General features: G+C 45.3%; 1 pseudogene across 1 annotated transcript; it reads right to left on the reverse strand.

Annotated features, from left to right (window-relative positions):
- Positions 1-9,105: 9,105 nt before the first annotated feature.
- LOC124006337 lies at positions 9,106-20,513 on the reverse strand (annotated as a pseudogene). Its single transcript, XR_006833760.1, has 7 exons — positions 20,342-20,513; positions 17,890-18,207; positions 16,107-16,226; positions 14,911-15,163; positions 11,517-12,603; positions 11,280-11,408; positions 9,106-11,162 (listed from the first exon to the last, which is right to left on the reverse strand). The product of XR_006833760.1 is annotated as a PR domain zinc finger protein 1-like (transcript).
- Positions 20,514-22,757: the final 2,244 nt, after the last annotated feature.

The following is a 22,757-nucleotide window of genomic DNA, read 5'->3' on the forward strand; positions in this document are numbered from 1 at the left end:
CTTATTTAGGCTTGCCATGACAAAGGGGTTGAATATTTATGGACTGAAAACATTTCAGCTTTTCATTTTTTACATTTTCTATTCCACTTTAACATTATGGGTTATTGTGTCTGTGACACAACATCTCAATTTAATAACAACATGTGGACAAAGTAAAGGGATGTGAATACTTTCTGAAGGCGTGTGTGTGTGTGTGTGTGTGTGTGTGTGTGTGTGTGTGTGTGTGTGTGTGTGTGTGTGTGTGTGTGTGTGTGTGTGTGTGTGTGTGTGTGACTGCACACAGTGGACACATAATATTGGCTCAGTCACAAAGACACAAGCCAATGATGAAAAGCGGAGCTAGACTCTCATCTTGCTGACACACTTGTCTTGTTGGGATTTCCCAGTTAACCTATTGGATTGAGTTGCTCAATACTGACAGCTCTGGCTGTATCTCTGTTGCAGAGCCTGCAATATCTCTATAGCACGTGTATAATGCCATTCCTCAGATCTCTAAGCCCTTGGTAGCTTGTATCACAACTCACCCAAAGTGATCCTCAGCAACCATTTATTATTCATTACAATGGGGAAGTACAGATAACTGCCACAATAAAGGAAACACCAACATAAAGTGTCTTAATAGGGTGTTGGGCCACCAGAACAGATTCAGTGCACTTTGGCATAGATTCTACAAGTGTCTGGAACTTTATTGAAGGAATGCAACACCATTCTTATACGTGAAATTCCATAATTAGGTATTTTGTTGATGGTGGTGGAAAATGCTGTCTCAGGTGCAGTTACAGAACTCCCATAAGTGTTCTTTAAACCCCCTATGCTTCTTTGAGACCGCTCTGTCTCTGAGATTTGATTCATTTAGCAGACGCTCTTTTTCAGTTCTCTTCTAGCCATGGTAGCCAAAATAATGAGCAACTGTGCATTTTTCTACATGACCCTGAGCATGACGGGATGTTAATTGCTTAATAAACTCAGGAACCACACCTGTGTGGAAGCGCCTGCTTTCGATATACTTTGTGTCCCTCATTTACACACGTGTTTCCTTTATTTTGGGAGTTACCTGTATGTGGGACACAATGTCTGACCCCAGTTTTCAAATTGCCTTTCTGCTCCCCAGGTCATCACTTAGTTCATCCTGTTGTGTAGTTCATCCCTGGCCATTAAAAGTCAGACCGTGATGCGTCCATTAAGGCTGAGGTGGTAACGAAAGGTCAGAGGTCACTAAGCAGGTCACTGGGCATGCTCTGTACTTAGGAGGTGTGATGATTGACGTGTGTGTTTTTTGCTGTTAGCATCAACAACAACCCCAAATGCTCCCCCAATGTGTTCCAACAATATCCAAACCTTACTGTCCTAGTCATTGGCACTAGATTCCGCGAAACCGAGTTCACACAAAAACACACACACATTTGTTTGTGTTTAACACGTTACAGGGGTCTGAGAGCAGTCAGAGCGTATCAGACACACATGAGAGTGATTAGTAATTTAGAGGAATCCATGACTGTGTTCCCTCCATGCTGCATCCCCCGCGGGATAGAGAGCGAGATTAGGGAGAGAGAGAGGATGAGAGTGCATAGGCTGTCAATGGGCCTTTTCTCGGCACAAGCTCACTCAGGGGTTGGGGGGGTTCTGCTCTATATTTCTACATTTTTACTCTGAGCTTATTTACAAATGCTGTAGTTTTCCTTCCACCACACACACACTCTAGTCGATATGCAAACGAGTTCTGAGATACTTTTCCGTTCCTCTGCTGTTTGACTTTTCTCCCTTTACTTTCTCTTGGTGATTGCGATCATACTTACAGCACAGGTACAAACTGAACCATCCAGTCAGTGGAAACGTTACTAATTAAATATTTATTGATTTAACGAATGCTATCTTCAACTCTCAGGTCTTACCTGGATTCAGAGTTGTTCTCACTGTTAACTCTGCAACAAACAACAAAAATGTGAATTTTTCTGTTTTTTTATTTATTTTCTTTCCATATACACTATTTTGCAGTGGCTTGCATAACATAATAACATAACATATGCCATTTAGCAGACGCTTTTATCCAAAGCGACTTACAGTCATGTGTGCATACATTCTGCGTATGGGTGGTCCCGGGGATCGAACCCACTACCCTGGCGTTACAAGCGCCATGCTCTACCAACTGAGCTTGCTTTTCTTTCATTTGCTACTTACTGCAACAATTACAATGCTGTAAAAAATTATTGTGTAGAATTAACATTGAATTCAAAATAAAATTGTTTTATACTGTAGTTCTGGGCTATGCCTGTGTCTTTTTTTTCCTGTTCTGGTTTGCATTATCATTGAATGTGGATGTTATGTGTCTCTTATTTCTACATCTAGGTTTTCATATAGAAGTAAAAACACTTAACCTGGGAAATTTCTCTTCGTCATTTATTTGGGGTTCAGGGGGCGGTAAAGGTGGATACAAAATATTTTCTGAAAATTGTAAGCCCGTTTCTGAATTACTATTGTTTACCCTTATTGTTCCATGTTTATCTCCCGATCTGATCTCTTTTCAAGAGCGACGTGTTCTCTCTCTCTGGAATAAGGAAATGGCCATCCCGTCCCAGTCTCCACTTGTTGTAAACTAGTCACCAAACACATCTAAGAGATTACTGTCCCCATTGTTTCTTTCAATTCTTGGCACTACAAACACAGTGCCATCCCTCTCTGTCCATCCCGCTCTTTTCCTCCTGCTTCAAAGGATGGAGAGAATGATCTGTTTTAACGAGGAAACAGCCTTTGAAGTTTGTAATTATTAAAAGGACAGAGTTCAGCTCTCTGGATGTTAGCAACCCTAGCTCTTTCATTTGCTTTTAGTCACTCCCTCTCTCATTCCCTTTGTCTTTTCTCTGTCACCCACTTTTCTGTGTTTGGATACCTTTAAATGACACGTATTGAGTTGATGAAAGTCACTCAAATTGTATTGTTAGTTCAAAAGGACAAAAATAAACTAATGTCTAGCCAAAGAGTCCCTCCTCTCTTTCTCTCTCTCTCTGTTGAGGAGGATGTTGAGGTAAACCAGAGATGCGGGAGACCATAAGTCAGACTGCCTTGTGAAGTTATACGAGGTGACTGGAGACAACTTTCCCCTCTACCACCCTCACCTCACCCCCCTCCACGCCGTGACTACACAAACACACAAATACAAACCTTGTCTTGCTTACACATATTCTCTCACACACACACAGGTTCCCTCCGTACCTCAAGCACACCTGTAGCCAGGGGTAAGAATGGCTGTCAGAGGAGCAAATAACTCTCCTCTCTTTCCTCTCTCTCGTTCCTGGGGGTGCCCTCTCATTTTGAGTGCGTCCCCCTCCCCTCGACCCACACAGGGGCCAACCTGTCATTAACCTAGGCCGCTAATGGGCAGGTGCTGAAGGCAGAAAGAGTCACTTCAAGGCCTTTACCGTCACTCGCCTTCATCTACATCCTCCCATCATTGTCTCAGTCGCAGTGGCTGAGCTTACTGTATCCTCTGTCTCTTTTTCTCTCTAATAACTACTGTACCCACTTCCCAGCTGTAGCCTCTGACTCAGGGTCAGTGTGAGTAAGTATTGACTGGATGTTGTGGCTCCTAGCTGGCTGTGCAAAGAGGAAGACTGTACTTTGTCTTTAATAGACTAGAGAATTAGACCCTCAGCCCCTGTCTGCGTCTTTGTGTGACAAACATGTAAAATGTTGATTCACTGCTAAACAGTATTTTTCCCACTGATGGCCAATTCGGAACCTGAAAAAGTTCCTTAAATAAACAAAATGCAATGATGTAAATATTTATGTTCTTACTACTTGAGCCACAGTCCATTGGGACTTTTTCTATGACCCATCTTAGTACATGAAAAGTTTTGTAAAACGCACTCACAAACAGGGCCTAAAATGAACTTTTTGGTCCACCAGCCACTGTGTTACGTAGATTAAAAGAATCCACCAGCCACTCAGATTTATCAGCCAAAATAAAAATGTTTTTGCCAATTGTTACACCAAGAAAACGGATGAGAATGCTTAGTAATGTTTCCAAAACAAATGTATTACTAGTGAAAATTAATGTGGTATATTGTTTAATTTCTTTTTTTTTTTTGGTATGTCCTGAGTCTTAACCAAAGTATCACAGATGAGACAATGTTCATCTACCCTTTTAAGATTGGGAGGTCACAAATGCAAATGGTCTAATTCAAAATCTTTTTTTTTTCACTCTATAAATACATTCAAACTGTACGGCACTACTTTAACTATAATGAAAATGGGAAATTAAAACCTGTACATGAATGAATATTGTTTGTTGATATTTGTTAATAAAAATTTTAAAATACATCACTTCCGTTTTTTGTCTGTGCCTATTACACCGTTCGAAAATGGGGTGGATAATTAAGCGTTTGGGAAGAAGAGGCGGATCTGTATCATAAATACAGTCACAGGTAGATGGGTTGACTGGTCCTTTGCTATCGCGCCGGGCCGAACATGATACAGCACTGCCTCGCTTGCCTAATTGCTTTTACAAAACTGAAACGCAAACATTGAAAAATAACCAAACTTGTGAACCACACCATGTAAATAGCCAAGAAACATAAGGACAAAGTATAATTTCAGAAAACCTGTGTTTCAAGTAAATTAGATAAACTTTTATGCCTGTGCACAACGCTTCTTTCACTCAGCTCTTCACGTGCACACAGCCAGGTAGTGTTGCAGCGTGAGGAGGGATAGGCTATACTTGCAGGATTTCTCGAAGTCGGTCTTGGGGGCACGTTTTGGTTTTTGCCCTAGCACTACACAGCTGATTAAAATAGCCAACTCATCATCAAACTTTGATTATTTGAATCCGCTGTGTAGTACTAGGGCAAAAAAACGTTGGGAAACCCTGGTCTGTAGGATTTGCAGTTCTTTGACTGTGCATTTAATTTACCAGCTATGAAACAAAACAGCTGAAATACTTTTGAAAACAGCTACTGCAGCATTTATTTAGCTATACATGTGATCATACTTTACTATTTATATTCCTAAATGTGAGTGAAATGCTCACACTGTGGAGCCCTGACCACCGCCCTCCAACTGTGGCTGGTGAACTGGACATCTTACCCACCAATGCCAAAATCTACCTGCATTTGGCAGGTGGCATGTGTTAATTTAGGGCCTGCTCACAAAACCCATACATATGTAACGGATGTGAAACGGCTAGCTTAGTTACGAGGGGACGGTTTAAAATTATACTGTTACACATACTCACACTACACTAATCCACATTGATATATAGCACCAGCTATAAGCCCCCTTCACACACAATTACAGTCACACATAATACATAACCTCTCTCATTGAAGTAGCGAGGATATTGTTTGCATATGTGCATATGATGTGGTATGGAGAGAGTTTATGTGTGCGTGTCACGTACAGTGTCTGAGCCATGATCGAGGGAGGGAGGCAAAAGGAGCGGTGTTTGGTGGCAGGAAGCGAGGGAAGGTAATCATAATTTTTAATCGGAGGTCTTCACATGTGGCTCGTAATTTCACACAGCTGAACACTAATTGCTATAATGCCTGAACAACTCACTCCCCTTCCCATCCTTACTCCATCTGTGTCATCTGGATAGGGCCGATGACAAATCTGTGGACCACTAGTCCCGTAAGGCAGCTGTCCCCAACCACCAGGCCGGTCCAGAAAGGACACAGAAAGGATAAATATATATATATTTTTTTTTTTATTGATAAAATAAAATAATAATTATATACAATTATAGGCTATTTGAGCAGTAATTACATTGAACTTGGTGCGGTCTTTTGGTCCTTTTCTCACCACTAATATCTCTGTCACGCCCACAACAGTTTACAGATTTTGAACTTGAGAAATGCGCGCGCGGCGAGTTCATCCCGGTCTGCGTGAGCTGTGTTGCCCGCCAACTTTGTACTAGCTAGCTACGTTAGCTGACATAAATATAAACAAACAAACGGCGCTGGAGCGCTTCTCCGTAAGGGGTAAGGGAGGAAAAAGGCCCGACGACGATGTTGATAATGCAGAGACAGCTGAGCCCGAGACTCCCCCCCAAAAAAAGAAAGCCTAATTCAATAGAAAATATGAGTCCTACCTAAAATATGGCTTTATTGCAACAGGTGGCTCGCATGCTCCAAGCCCCCTGTGCGTAGTATGTGGAGATAGAGGCTATCTAACGAGGCTATCCAGGGGGGGGGGTCGCTTGCCAGAGTGTTTGAGTTCCGAGAGCCGCTGCAGGTTCCTCTTTCAGAAAAAAGACTGGACATAAGGAACACCCGGATGTCACTGTCTCCCATCATCACCCCTAGATGGGACCGTCTTGTTGCCGAGATCAAGCTCAGGGTTCCCACCGATTCAGCGACATGGCGAGTTGCAATGTTTTTATTACATGGTCTTTAGAGAAAAATATGCACTTTACGTTTTTATATCATCACGTTAGACCTACTTAAACTAAACTTTTATTTAAAAAAGTGGCCATACTAAACTTATAGGCCTAATCCATATTCAGGTCCTTTCTCATGGTTATGTAAAGACGTTAATTCATATAAATTCGTTTTTTGGGGTGTCTCAGCAAATCTATTCAAGCCTGGGGTGGAGCACAATTGGCCCAGTGTCATCCGGGTTAGGAGAGGGTTTGGCCGTCATTGTAAATAACAATTTGTTCTTTAACTGACTTGCCTAGTTAAATAAAGGTTAAATAAATAAATTCATCTGTGAGAAATCTGCACCTCCCATAGACACACACTCACATGCTTGCACACATATGCAGATTAGACACATGCCACCTCGATGATGGTGACTCAGCACTACATCGCTGCAGCCATCTTTGTTCAGCCTCTAGCTTCATTGGGACAGAGGAGCTTCATTTGCTGTTCCTTTGTAATTCAACCACAGTTCCTCTTGTTTCCCAGATGCTAGTTGCACAGTGGTCTGTCCATGTGTTCAAGTTACCAACTGTACTGTACTTCTCATAATTTCTCCCTTCTCTGCGGTCCATATGACCCGGTCACCATGTGTTCTGGTCCTTATCTGTAACTACGGCTCGCCTCTTCTGGTCCTCATCTGGTTTCTGTTTTCATCCTAAAACGGGGTCGACTTCCTGTCAAGATGGGCTAAAGGGGGCAGGTTCGGGAAGTTCTATGAGGCGGAGAGAGATGTATCACTTTTGAATCACATCCCATTGAGTTTGATGACCCCCCTTCTGCTTGCGTAATGCAGTCCTTGTTACAGTATATTTACGGCAAAGCTAGGTTTTGTTTTTCGGAAACATCCTCATCAATGGCGTCATGCTGGAACGAAACTCACAAGTCGGTATTTCATTGTGCGTGTGTGTGTGCCTGGTCGTCTGTTTCGTCTACAGTTTCATTGATAGAAACTAAGTGCACATAACCAAGGAGTCTTGTGGCGAGAACATTAACTTGTAGATGGAGACGCTAAATACAACTGACCCTTTTGTGTGTATTTGTATGTAAACTATCGCTTAGCTATATTTACTCCTCTGTCACACAGCCAGAGTGTGTGTGTGTGTCTGTGAGAGTGAAAGAGAGGGAGAGAGTTGTAAGATCCAGAGCATACTGTTTTATGAGGCAACTTGTTGCCAACTGAGTTTAAGAGATTACATCCAATGTTCGTTTAGTAACATGAATAGCATCAATGTGTGCGTGTCTCAAGTGTGATTCTGCCAAAAAGTATTTCATTTCACAATGTTTGACAACACCATAAACGTGTTACTCACACTACTAACCAATTGAGGTGCGGTCCCCAGTTAGGTGTAGGGAAGCCCGGTAAGTCTGTTTTCGCCCACTCAGTCAAAAAAAAGTACCATCCCTAAGTCATGCTAGCAAATGGTAGCTGGGGCAGTGGAACTTGCTGTGTCAACATCTGATTGTTCAGTTTCCCTGATAGTAATAATAGGATGTTGGAGAGAGACCAAATAGCCCATGCTACGTTAAAGCGAAAACCGTTGAGTCAGAAGGTGAGAGCACAGGATGTTTTTGGTTTGACAAAGAGCACGTAGGCTACGCTACAAACCCAGACGACAGTTCTTATTTGCTAATGCAGAAGATTCACAAACGGGAGCAAGTTTATTGTCAAATGGTACTGGCTACATTCCAGCTAGTCTTGAAATAAACCAAATAAATGCTGGGTCAGAAACATGAATAGCTCATCAGCTGTGCTAGCTAGCTTAACTTTTACATTATAATAGAGCTTGTTCATGGTTGTGCCTTGTGTAGGCCTACGTACCGGCAACTGCCAAAATAAAGGAAACAATGAGCGAATGAGGGTTCTAGCGGATCTGTTCTAGTTTAGGTCCACTCAACCCCTTTAAGCACGTTGTTGGTGTTTCCTTTATTTTGGCAGTTACCGGCTTGTGCCTTACTCTGAAACCAGAGTAAGGGGATGTCTAGTTTTTTTTACACTGCCCAAAACCATTCTGCTGTTTTACTTACCTGATTTCCTCATGGTCGTGTTATGCTGCTGTGTATACTATACTGGGTTTGATTGTGCAGAGCCTGCAGTCTGTACTGAATTATTCACTTTTTCAATGAGGGTCTGCTAATGAGGAAATAGTGCAGGCTAAACTGAGGATAAAATACCAACCACAGTTACTATTGCCGTGGGGCAAGGGGATGTGTTCCAAATGTACTCCTATTTCCTTTTCCTGTCTTTTAGCTTTGCACGGCCCGCAAAAATGACAAACCTCCATTCTTCTTTACTACATACCGACCATGCATACATGACTAGAACATTCATAGAAATCTTGTGTTGATGTCACATGAAAGGTTTGTGCCTCTTCTAAATACACTATTCTCCATTCATTCCATCCCTTGGAACTTCTTCCAGTGTCTTGATCTAAACCAAAAGGCATATGCTTACCACTTTGATGATGCCTCATATTGTCTGAGGCAAAGTGGTGTCTCATTAGTTTTAACTAGCTACCTTTCCTTCTGTCCTTTCCTCCATGATCACTGATCTGGGGCTACATGAGGTGGAAGCAACATGATCTACCGGAAGCCATAGAATACTGAGACCCTAATGTCTGTTAGCTGCTTCTCCTAAAGCACAATACCCCAAACAGGAGGCAGATAAAAACAAAATAGTCACACAAAAGTCAGATTAGAACTGTGGACATTTATCATAAATTTACATTTTGCACATAAATAACAATGTAAACGAGTATGTAAACAGAGACAGTATTTTTTTCTCCTCTAGGGCTAAAGATGAAAGGGGATGCTTTGGTCATACTTCAGAGTTGGAGGGAGAGAGAAAAAAGCGAGGGGATGGGGGCTGATGTGCAACTGCTTCCAGGTCACCGGCCTGGGCTCACAGTTGCTATTGAGACAAACCATATGTCGTCTTAAAGCCATTATAACAGTCCAATCATATTGAATAGTGGGAGGAGCAAGCACCGGCACTTAAGTCATAAAGGGGAAGGGCCAGTGCATAAGAAGGCCAAGGTGCTTTGGTCTGTGCCATTTAAAAATGAGAAGGGGGATACATTTTTCTCAAACAAAACCACAGCTAAAGAGCTAACACTTCATCACAGACAAACAGTATTCTCTTGGTCTTCTTTTCAATAATTTAAGTCTCTTTTTGGTGTGTTTGAAACTAAAGCCAAGTAAACTTTACAGTGTCTCCTTTTGCTATTAACAGTGTATTGAAGTTCCCTTGGACTGTTGGGGGGGGGGGGATTCCTGGACTCGCAGTCTTTATATGCTACATATTGAGCAGACTTTCCTGCTCTTTGGATCATGTGGAGCTGCACTCCATTTCATTTTGGTTTCTTCTTCAAGTAGCAAAAGCAATAAATAGAAAACACACTCTCCTTCAGCTTCCCTCTGAACGTACAGACACACATACTCACACTCACAGGCATACAATCATACACACACTGAGGTAACCGTTGTTGAAAATACATAACACAAAAAATGCCCTTTTTTTGTAGAACTCGGGAGGAGTGTTTACATAGAGAAACTTGCTGGAAGGGTCAGAAGGTCAAGCAATCCCTTTTCTTTCTAATCAAAAGTTTGTGTTCACCTTTGGCAAAACAAAGTTGCGACCATTGACCCTTTTTAACCTGCTATATTGTTTAAATACATTTAAAATAATAGTAGGCACCCCTGCTTCTCAACAGGTCACACAGGATGGATACAGGCAGAGAGAGAAAGTATATACAAAGAAATGGCCCCAGAGTGAAATCAAAATCAGAAAAACAAACAGTAAATTACAATGAATTATCTGGTCATTGTAAACATCACTTCCACATATTGCTTTTCGAAGACAGAATAATTGCATAATAAATTAAGGAGGTTATATAATAAATTCAACAAAAATAACATTGAAAACAAACAGTAATAATAACAATGATCTGGGTGGATGATTGTCCTGTCTTAAGTGTAGGACACAGTGGAACAGTTAAGTAATCTGGGGACAGTGTCTCTTGGAGCCCTGAGTACATAAGTCCCTGAAAGTTTGAAAACCCCAGTCGCTACAACCATCAAAATATATTTACACTCGTTGCTCCTGCTAACCAAGTTCTCAGAGCCACAGTCTGACTCAACGTCCTTCAAACGGTGAGCTTAAGCCTGTTCCTCTGACTCCTGCTTGATATTGACGTTGGAAGGAAGAAGTGGACTGCTTCGGCGCAGTTTGATAACCGACGTCTCATTGACTGAATTGTACAGGCCGTAACCTGTAGACTGGAGCTCACTGGCGCCGCCCTTGTTGTGGTTGTAGCCGGAGGTCTTGAGGTCCATCTCCCTCCACAGCATCCCCAGGACCTGCTTCTCCAGGACAGCCTCGACCTCAACCCCTCCCTGGAGCTGGTCCAGCCTCTCAGCGTGGTCGCTCATGTCGAAGCGCTCAATCTCCTCATTGATGCGCTGGAGCTCTTCCTGGGTGGAGGGGCTGGGGGTGGGGCCACCTGAGGAGGTGACTGCAGCCAGACAGTAGCCCTTCAGGTGTAGCCGCAGGCTGCACAGGTGAATGTAGTGGCGGTGGCAGTGGGGGCACTTGTGTGGCCTCTCGCGGGAGTGAAGGCGCTTGTGCAGCTTGAGGTGGACAAACTGGGTGAACTTGGCAGGGCAGAGCTTGCACGAGTAGGGCTTCTCACCCGAGTGGAGGCGCAGGTGGGTCTTTAGGTTGCTGGTGCTGCTGAAGCGCTTATGGCACACCTGGGGGGAAAGAGGACAAGTGAAGGGTTAGAGGAGGAAGTTCAGCATTGCTTATGTAAATGCAGCAGCTAGCTAGCTTAACAGACTTAGCAACTAGCAGATGGTGGTGGTCTTTACCGAGCACTCATGGGGCTTCTCTCCAGTGTGCACCAGGAAGTGTTTCTGCAGGTGGGCCAGCTGGGTGAAGCCCTTACTGCAGGTCGAACACTTGAAGGGTCGCTCACCGCTGTGGACACGCAAGTGCACCTACACACAGCAGGGACAATGTTACGTCAGTTGGGTTCAATGCAAGGGAACACAAAGTAGTATGGCTGCATGGAATGAAGGGAGCGAACAGAATGTCTCCAGTCTCACCTTGAGGTTAGAGAGCTGGCCGAAGGTCTTGCTGCAGACGTTACACTCGTACTTGATCTTGCCGTTCTGCTTCTTGAGTGGGTAAGGCAGGGTCTTGTAGCCTGTAGAGCCACCACCACGCTTCATCTTGCTCAGGTTCATGGCCTCCTCCTGCCGGCCGCTGGAGCTGCCCAGTAGAGCTGAGGTAGGCTTGGTGGGCACGTGCTCGCTAGGGGCCGCCATGCCCGCTGTAGGTGAGCCGCTGGTGGGGGCGTGGGGGTGCCCGTGTGGGTGAGGATGATCATGGCCAGAGTAGGGGTGTGGGTGAGGATGATCATGGCCAGAGTAGGGGTGATGGAGATAGTGGGGGCCGGCTTTGTCCCCGAGGGTGGTGGCGGCTGAGAAGGCACTGGTGGTGGCGGAGAGGAGGAAGTCCCGGTGGGTGGAGAATGAGGGGTGGGAGTTAGGTAGTAAGAACCTGCTCCCCGCCTCCCCAGGCAGCAGGGGCATGTTGGGGGGGCAGCAGGCTGCTGAAGAGCGGGCACATTCTTGGAAACATGCCCCCGACAGCAGGCACCCCACCCCCAGGTAGTGGGTAGTGGTGGGGTAGCATGTAGCGGGAGTAGTGGGGGCCGGGGGGGTAGAAGGGCGAGGAAAGGGGGGCGGCTGGTGGAGAGTAGCCTGGGAAGGGACCCAAACCTCGGGAGTAAAAAGAGGAGGATTGGGGTGTGGGTTGGGGAGCTGCGGGGCTACCATCGGGGCTACTCTCCGGACTGCTCCGCGCCGATGGACTCGGTGTTGCCGACGACTGGTTGCCTGGTGATCGGATTGCTGTGTAACAAAATTGTACCGGGCTGGTCTTAAGGCTCAGGAACTCTTCCTGAGGGTGGGGGCGGAATGGAGGGTAGAGGGCACGGGGGGTACAGGGGCCGATCGGGGCTGTCAGCACAGCGGGGTCGCGTGGCCAGTGGCCGGCTGGGCTCCCTCTTGCTAGAGGTGGTGAGGCCCCCGAGGATGGAGGAGACACTGTGTTCTATCTTGACTGGGGCGCTGCTGCTGCTGACATGCTCCTCACTGGCCTGCTGCTTGGCTTCCAGCAGAGACTGCTCTGTAGAGGGAGGGAGAGAGAGAGGTCAGATGCACTGTTCCCCCTCTGACTGAAGACCACATTTCCCTTTGACTTGGTGTCAGGAGAATTGCGCACAGGAAAAACTTATCTTGACGTCTTTACCTTAGGAGAAATAATGGTCTTTCAGCTGTAGAGGTGGGGAGGGGGGTTAGGAACACTGTAACAGTGGTTCAATTAGCGTGACAGATTTGACGAACGATCATGGAGGGCTAAAAGACAGGAAGTGAGGTGTGACAGCTGCCTCTGGGCAGTGTGTGTGTGTGTGTGTGTGGGAGGTGGTGGTGGTCTGGGGGCAGATCAAAATCAAGATAAAAATCCAAATGGGGGCAGGGCTGATTGAAAGTTTCCTCTCAAGTTTGGCCTCAACCTGCCCTCTTCACCTGACTCTCTCAATCACACACACACACACACTCGACACTTCCTGACAGAGGCCTTTGTCTGATAGGTTTGCTCATCATCTCCAGCATGCACACTCACGGCCCAAAGAAGGACCCTTCAATCACATTCCATTAACACAAAAACACACTTCCTATCCTACACCTTTAGACTTTTATCAGTCCTTTAGGTAGAAGTAAAAACAACCACCCAGGATTCCTTCTAGTTTGCTATTGTTTCCAGGTCAAAGGTTAACTGGGAGAGCTTCCTCCTCCCTTGCACCTACTGTCACCTCCACATGATGAAAGATGGGATTACTGCAAGCGCTTCCAGGCTACACACACACGCTAAAAGCCTCTGCATGTCGGTTAACACATCCTCACCTGTTAAACCTCCATCAGTCGGGATTTAGAGTGGACATCAATAATCCCATCCATTTACTACCCATTGAACTTTTACTAGAGGGTCACAAATCTGTGTGTGTGTGTGTCCAATAACGTGTATATACATTAAGCTTTCCAGCACTTAATTACTCGACAGACTTTCAACACACACACACTGACCCCCACACCACTACAGCGGCAGTGTGTAAACACAGAGGTTATCAGTGCCTCCCCCCTCTCCTCTTCCCTGTCCTCCCCCTCAGATAACACCACTCCCAGCCCTCCTTTCTTTCAGAAAACAAACAGGGTGGCCATCTTGGAGATATCAATCTGTCAGCAGGCCCCGCCGCCAGGAAGTTCAAGTAGTCAATGGAGGGGACGCTTTTCTTCCTCTCCTCTCTTCCCTCAGTCTCTCCACTTTTAAAGTGCCAAATAAATTAAGGAGAAGGGCCAAGGAGCCGTCAGCACATCACACACGCACGCACACACTTTTGAGATTAAAAGAGTGAGTGTGTTGGAATGAAATGCCTCTCCGGGTATGTGTGTCCTTGCATGCAAGGGAGAGGGTGTGCGTAGGATAGTATGCGTTTGAACGCATACACATTTAGAACAGGAAATGCTAAACAGGTGCCATATGTCTGTGCAAAGCATATTGTCGTTTTAAGGAAGGCTGATTGTGTAAGCATGTAACACACACACACAAATATGGAGAAAAATAACAGCTGTCACACCAAGAGGAGAGCGAGTGGGAGAAGAGCTCCAGTTCAGTCATTTCAGACCAGCCAGTTCTGCTGACTCACACAACCAACCAAACACACGTCTGGTTCTACTATGACTGGGTTAATGGAGAAAGACACAGGGAGAGAGCTGGACAGAGCGAAGAGAAAGGTAAATATGATGTCATTCCCAGGTCAACAGAGGCCCCTGTGGTAGTGGGGTGGTTTAATTACAGGGGCAATAGAGAAAAAGTAGGAGCCGGAGGGGCCAGTACCATGAGGGGGCCCAGGCCCCTGTGTCTCTGCCCCAGGAGATGTGCATCTCCCAGGGAACTGGAGTCACTACCTACCACACCTGGAGGCAGAATGCTGGCTCCTCCCTCCCCTTCTAACTATGTCTGGTGCTCTCTCACTCTTTTTTGCTTCATTACACATATTCATATTTACATTTAGACTATTCACTTTATGACTAGTGATCACACACATGCAATGGTGGCGCTGGCAGAGATGAAAGGTCGAGGGGCTGTGTGTGTTAATGCCAGGCAGATGTTCAGAGAGGAAGGAGATGTGGCTCCCCTCAGAAACACGGTCAGGCTCTCACAAATATACACTCTCACGACATACACCAACACTGAGTAGTAGGTGCTAAATAAAATCACACACACAAGACCATAGAAAGTTAAACATAATACCAATTGTACACTATACTTCCAAGGATACAGCGTTATTACTATGTAATAAATCATTGCATACAGTATATGATTATCGTTGTATAACATCTATGTAATAAGGTTTCATATGATAGGACTTACTGAGTTTCTGCATCATGAGCTCTCCAGAAGGCGGGTAGTGGAGGCGGTGAGCGAACTCTGGGCAGTACCACACCAGCAGCTCGGTGCCAGGGGGGATGGCCCTCACCGTGTAGAAGTAGATGTTCGTGCCATTCTGGCACGCCGCCAGGTTTTGCTCCCCCGCCGAGTGGGCCGGGTTGACGTAGCGCATCCAGTTAGACCGCTCCTCGTCCAGGCCGTCCACAAAGTGGTGGAAGTCGCCCTGCGAGTAGATCTGACGAGACGGAGAGTTGGGAAATGGTCAAAGGTTAACGGGCAAGGAAGTCTCAATGGCAAGTTTAGAACGCTCCAGAAAAACAGTGCTGAGTAACGGCTAAATATGTTGACGAATCATATCAGCAGCGTGAGTGTAATATCATTAAAGTGTAGACTCGTTAAATCTCTCTCCCGCTCCACTCCAGACCTTATAGCCAGTTATACAGACTGAGGGATGGCGAGACCGACAGAGTAGGAGCCTCTCTTATACACATCCAAAAGAGTTGAGTCTGAGAATACGTCACGCCGACAATGGCACCGACACTCATTCTGAATCTTCCCCCTCTCTCCACTCAGACCACTCTCCATCTGATTGTGGACATCAATGAGAGAGAGAGGTCTATAACTCTGTTGTGTCTTGCCTGAGCGAGGTACATGAATGGAACACATAGCTTTGGGATGTTGTTGAATCTAGGTGAGTGCCTGTGTGTGTATGAGTACTACATTGTCACTTCCCGGAACGATGACACCGTAGCCCTGTTCCTGTGTACAGTGTAAAATTGTCATATTACTCCTCCATTGTTCCACTACAGTTCTTACTGTACTAGCTGCCACACTTACTGATCAGACAACCACTACTGAATAACAGGCTTTACCCAGCAGATTTATCATGATGAAATAGGAGTTGAGGGTGTGTGTTACAGCGACAAGTATGCACCACACACAGTGTGTGTGGAGAGCCTTAGTCTCAAAATGATTAGAGAGAAAACCCCTTCCGTCTCCACACACACAAACTTCTGAAGAACGCAGAGACCCTGGCCATGACGTCACACGAAGTCAGTCAGTGGAACAGGAAATGACCTATGGTTGTTTTTCTTCCTCTGTGGCTGTCTTTTACTGAAAATGAAGCGCTTGCTCTCTTTGTGTGTGTGTGTTAGTGGACAGGAGGGAAAACCACTCACCCTCCAGAAGTACTTCCTGTTGGCGTCTTTGGGGATGCTGTCTGCAGTGTAGCTCTGACCCACTAGGGGGCCAAAGCGTGTTCCTTTGGGGATGTACTCTCTGCTGGCCACTCCAATCACCTACAGGACAGAAATAAAGACCATTAGTTGCAGTGTGTATATGTTCGGTGGTTAGAGGATTTACGTTATCACATCCTGCCAGGAGGTCACAGTCTTCACATGAAGACGGCCGGAAGAACCCATCATCATGATCAAATCAACAAACAAGGCTGCCTCTCTCTCTGTGTGTGTGTATATAATTACTACTCTGTACTAGAAAAATCAGTGGCCTAGGCTGGAAATTTGACTGTCACACTTTCCTCAAGCCACATTTGCTGTGTGTTTTAAGTGTGTGAACATAGTCAAACACACACCTAACCCTTATCCAGTGCCAACAGGAAGAGTTCTATTTCCTCCATCTCACCCAGGTTATGCCACAAAGCATCTCCCCCTTCTCGCCTCTGTTCCTTTCTAATTGACCACAGGGCCACTCCCTCTGACACCCTTTACGACACTCACAACACACCCTACCACATCAAAACAACTCACCTTAAAGGAGAAAGAGATCCACACCTGATATTAAAGCGCTGTTGTTCCTTTCAAAATAATTGAAAAAAAACTTGAAATAGAGGGAGGAAGGAAGAACAGCAAGGGAAGTGCATCCGTCTGAAAATGAGGGATTATCAAACCTAGACGTTCAGCTAATCTCCTAACCATGATAAACTCTGATGTATTCACCAAACCCCCTACACAGACTACATTTGCACGCACACACACACCCTTATCCCCTTCATGCATATCCTACACAAACACCCTCCCTAAAGGATTGGGAAATCCCCCTTCCCATAGCCATCCCAGGGCCAGACCACTTCAAGATTAGGGGTGTTTTGAGGATAACTTATTAACCGACTTTACAATGCTCCCTAAATGACTAAGTCAATATCCTTTCATCACTGGTAATGCTATACTCTGTCCACATCCTCTCATTTTCCTCTCTTATTTTCCCTCAATCTTAGTGGTCGCTTCTGTGAAGGTGATAAATATTGATGGATACCGTATCAGGTTGTAAACAAACGTGGTGGGAAACACTCATTCTCACACACACAGGGTGATAAGAAACAGATGAGCAATGACAAGAAAATCTATTCATTGCAACCAAATCATGCAGTCTTGATCAGGTTAAAACCACAAAACGCTCCCCACCTACTCTCATGACCCCTCGTCTCACTTATTCTACAGGGTTCAACGGTTAGACTGACTGGGAATCAGTTTGGGTTGTGAAGAGGTTGATATCTGGACAGAGGTAGGCATGTAGGTAGGGAGAGCTGGGTCTGGTCTAGTGTGAGAACAGAGGGATAGACACAGAGACAGGTAGGGTAAATGGTTATCATGATGTGTTGATGAATCTCCCGTCAACAGCACGGCTAAGTATGATTAATGACTCTTCATGGATGGGTGGGAGCTCATTTCTCACTGCAGAGGCTCTGTAGCAACCTGCATCACACCTCCGAGAGAGTGTGCGTGAATTCCCCTCCACACTGGGCTTACACACCGCTCCTACAACACACACAGGTCATCGCCGTGCTCCCGTGTGTGATCTTTTACAATGAGACACCCTCCTCACCACAATCCCCCCCTGGCTGAGACTTCTCCTGCTGTCATATATTACCTACAGTAGAGTCATGTGAGTTTGGGGAGCGTATGGGTTTACAGATGGTGTGTGTGTGCGTATGTGTCTTCCTACCTCTTTGGAATCAGCTAGTTGTTTGAAGGCCAGGTTACGAGGCAGTGAGGCCTCTGCTCTCGTTAACCCCTTGCCCTCTGTCCCTGCCTCCCGCGGAGTATCCTTGACGATGTAGGTACACTTCTCCTCAAACTCCACCTCCGTCCACTTCATCATGTCCGCCTCCTCCATCTTAGAGTCTGTGTCGGTGGCCATTTTGGATCTCGTGTCCATCTGGGTTTCCGTGTCCCTATGGGGTTCGGTGTCCATTTTGACGTTGTCGTGCTCTACAGTGTGGGCCCCCTCAGTAGTCAACATGGCCGAGCTATGAGAGGTAGCCTGAGAGAATGGGAAAGCGATAAGAGAGCGAGTGAGAAAAAAAGAGAGAGAAAGACCGAGATGGAGAGAAGGAGAAAGGAAACAAATTGAAGGGGAGAAAAAGAGAGAGAGGGGAGCGTTATTATCCAGTATGAGTCAGTGAGTGGCGAGTTCCTTTGAGACTGGCTGACTAAGCAGACAGTGTCTGTGCTCGCTCTGTGGGAACAAGAGCCACTGTCGACCGACCCCACTAGCCTCCAGCCCAGGACAGTCTAATCCCCTCTACTCTCTACTTAGAAGGAAACACTCAATCACAGGAAACCGTCAACTCTATTCAAATAAGTTAGATTTTTTTTTTTAAATAACACTTATTGAGTCCAGAGGGAAAAGTATATCCCTTTTTTATTACAGATGAGTTGTAAACCAAGAGTACGTGTTATATACTGTATGCGTATACGGCTAGTGTCTCAGGGAAAGACAGATTGACCAATGACTTGTGCAGTTAGGCTGACACAGCCTAACCAATGGCAGCCAAGCTGTGAGTCCATTCCGTGGGCTATGTAAGATGGCATAAGGTCAGGGCCAGCCACGCTACCCCTCGGTCTCTACCCTCCCTCACTATCTTCATTCCCTCTGTACCCTTCTCCCTCTCTGTCCAACTCTACTTCTATCTAGCCTACCCTTCTTCATTCTCCCTCCTTGTCAAACTGTCAACATAAGTCTCTTAATCCTCCTGTTTCTTTCTTTATCCCCCTCTCCCTTATGCTCTCTCACTGTCCCTAGCCCTCTCCCCCCAGGGTGGAAAAATAGTCACAAACAGGGGAAGGAAGTCCTGTCTACGTCTGAATGGAGCTAAAATTGGAAGCAGAGTGGCAGAGCAGCGGAACAGGCAAATCATCCCTGTGTGTGTGGGACAGTGGGGAGGGAGTGCCAAACCTTTCCATTTGGGGGGCCGCAGCACAAACAAACTTCAAACGCTCCCCACCCAAGACCATCTCACACACACATCCTTGTCCCACAACAAAAACACAGTGTCCGTAGAATGAATGATCATACGCTACAAAGATTGTCAAATTTCAAGGCCGATGATATAAGGTTGCATTTCAGTCTACGGTGTCACTCACATATAATTCAGGAAAAACGTACCATAACAGAGATCTACTCAACCCTCCAGCAATCTCCAAAACTAAACCACAACTAAAAGCTTGACTAAATTCACCAAGCCTTGACCAAATTAAACATGACCCTAAATTCACTCAAGCCAATAAAACAGGCTCCGAGGAGACTAGTGTAATTAATGAACTTCCGGAAGAGTAACAGAACAACAAATCACATTCTCAAAATGTTTTTCCAACATTAATTTCAAATAAAATTGTACTACAAACAATATCCCAAGTAATTACATACATAAAATGATACTACAAATAGGATATTCCGTTTCAATGTAGAGTAGATCATTTCAAACTATTTAATATTTATTAATATTGTGATATTATTTATTGTACATTATCATGAATATCCTTTGAAAGGGATTTAAATATATAGATAAATATAATACCAAACACTAGTCAAAATCTGTTCCTGCTAATAAATTAGTCTTTCTATGACAGCTGTGCAAAACGAATACTGAAACTGAGAACCTGGCCAAAAGCAACTGATTTATTCAACTCTCACATACATATCTCTGTTAAAATATTCTATAAACACTACTGATATAGTTTTTTTTTATGTAGCAAGCTATAACCAATGACAATTTTAGAATTTTAATAATTCAAACAATTCAGCTGAAGTGGACAAACTGCAATAAGATCATCTCAATACTCAAAATGATTGCATTTAAATATTATATTCAACAATATACTGAAAGTTTAACAAACTCATTGCATAATGGAGTGGCCTGACAAACAAGGAGAACACTTTGACTTACATAAATAACTCCTAAAATAAACCTTCATATTCGTTGTCACTGGTTTAATTTAGAAAAGTGCTTGTTCAACTATTACAAGCAAAACAAATTTAATACACAACTTTAAAAATCCTCAAAACGAATTAAATTTAAGAAGAAATTAAATGTTTTCCTTAAAATAAAAGTGAAAATTCAAAATCAAACGTTTTTTCTCTACAAGTCTCTTTCTCCATTGACTAGCGTACTCACCGAGAAGCTTTGGTCCCAGCCACACATAGGGCCGAATGATCTCTCCCCTGGGTGAGTGTGTTTATTTGTGTGTGCGTGGGACAGGTGCAGTTCACCCTCTCCCCCTCCAATCCAAGCGCTACTCCAGAGAGCGAGTGCTGTGTGTGAGCGTGTGTGTGTCTGTTCTCGTGAGTGCCTTCTGTTTAACTGACTGCCCCTCAACAAGTGAGGGAGATGTTGATTCACTCAGTGGTCCCTCCCTCATTCCCTCTCCACTCCCCCTCTCAAGGACCGCCCACCACCATGAGGAACACGATCGCTTGCAGCTCATTCAGGGTAGCAGTGACAGGCAGGCACACACACACACACACTGCTCTATGGAAATAGCAGGCGTTTTCACCTGAGGCATGAGCTCTCGCTGCTTCACACAAAAATTTCAATTGGCACATAAAAGTACCATCACACACCTTAACATAAATTCAAACATTCTCCTGCAGTCTTCGATAAACTTCAATAAAATTAGAAAAGGTTGCCAGTTCCAAATCAAAGTCTCAAAAACATATTCCCTCAACATGGGTGCTTGTTGTGTAACAGTTACATATCAACAACCCCCCCCCACAACAAACACACATAGATGGGTGGTGGGGGGGGGGGGGTTGTTTATGAATCTTCTTGGGGAAGGAGGACATCCTGTGACGGTGACTCAATGCCCCTCTACTGTTTACCCAGCACAGAGCCGCGGACGGACGTTCCTCTTACACACATACCCCCTCTAAAGGGCGGCACTGAACTGACCTCAAGGCTCAGTCTCACCAACACACTCCCTCTCGGTCTCTCTGCCTCTGGTAATAAACTGAGGCATAAAAGGTGCAGGGCTTACTGACCCTGGTTAAATACAACCCAAAACACTGTCTCTCCTCCATCTATCCCTCTTTTCTGTCTGTATCAGATCCCCATTGCAAAGACCACTCAAAGCAAGCAACCGTGTCCTGGAATTCAACTGGAAATCCCCTACTCTCCCTCGATTGACATCAGTCTTGAGTGGGACGGAGTGGAGCGAGGGCTAATGAAGAATGATAATGAAGAAAATAAAACATGAGGCAGGGGAGGAGGGCAGGGAGGGAGAGAAAGACAGAACCGGGTCTTCAATCTCCCCCACTGGTGACAGAGAGTTGACCACATCACACGCTGCCTACTCCTTCCTGCCAACAGACGACCCACCGGCCCCAAACACACACGATCTGCACCCCAGCTGGTCTACATGATCATGCTTTGTAGCGACCAACCCCTACCAAAAATAAAAACATCTCACTCCCTCCAGAAAAACAAGTTAAGATTTCAACTAAACAAAAAACGAGAGCGAAAATAACGTCTTTTCCCCTTTGAAAGGCACATGTGGTCCATCCCTACCCGCTTGCTGGGAGCAATCTGGGCCAAGACACAGACAACACCCCACCCCACCCCACTCACTCACTCACTAGGCTCTCCTGATCCCTTTCCCCTCTCCTCATCCCTCTCTCTGTTTAAACTGTAAAGGAAGGAGGGGGCGCAGGCAGGCCTGAGGCTGGGGGAGTAGGGAGGGGTGACTGCTCTGAAGTCAAATGGCTCTTTTTGTTTATGCGCAGGCCGAGGAGGGTATTTAATGTGGCCTGCATGCCTGGAGGAGAGAGGGGGAGGAGAGAGGGGGGGAGGAAGAGGGCCACACAAATAAGGGCATGGGGACCTCCTGTTAGTTTTACAGAGGGCTCCTACCAGGGCTAAGAGTAACACACACAGAGCTGAGCAGAATTGTGGTGCCAACACATCAGAAGGACGTAGGGATTATGAAAAGAAAGAAGAGAAAGGAGGTGAGGATGAGAGTGGATGGAATGGGTGGGGGTGGCTCACCCACAGGTGAGATTAGCAGCCATTCCAAATTCATGGTTCCCTCTGCAACAAGAGGCAAAAAGCAGCAAACTTTATTGACTTCATGGTAGATTCAGCTTAACGATCCTGCTTGTCACAAGAAGAGAAGTACTGACTACACTGTCAATTTCTCATTCAAATGCCATGACTGTTATTCACCTTGATAGTCGAACTCTTTCACATGCACACAAACTTCACAAAACTTTCCCCACAATAGTGGTGGAGCTTATCTTGAGAGTTGATCTGGAGTGTCACTGATTTTCTCCCCTTTGTCACAATATGTTTTAATTCCAGTCTACAGGATGCCTCTCACAAGATCATAGCAAGAAGATTGTTATTGACCATTTCATGTGGCGTGTGTGTGTGTGTGTGTGTGTGTGTGTGTGTGTGTGTGTGTGTGTGTGTGTGTGTGTGTGTGTGTGTGTGTGTGTGTGTGTGTGTGTGTGTGTGTGTGTGTGTGTGTGTGTGTGTGTGTGTGTGTGTGTCAAACGATGCTTGTATCCGCTTGAACTTTCCTCAAAAAGTGTGTGTG

This window comes from Oncorhynchus gorbuscha, linkage group LG19 (genome assembly GCF_021184085.1).
Source record: "Oncorhynchus gorbuscha isolate QuinsamMale2020 ecotype Even-year linkage group LG19, OgorEven_v1.0, whole genome shotgun sequence".
Taxonomy (NCBI): Eukaryota; Metazoa; Chordata; class Actinopteri; order Salmoniformes; family Salmonidae; genus Oncorhynchus; species Oncorhynchus gorbuscha.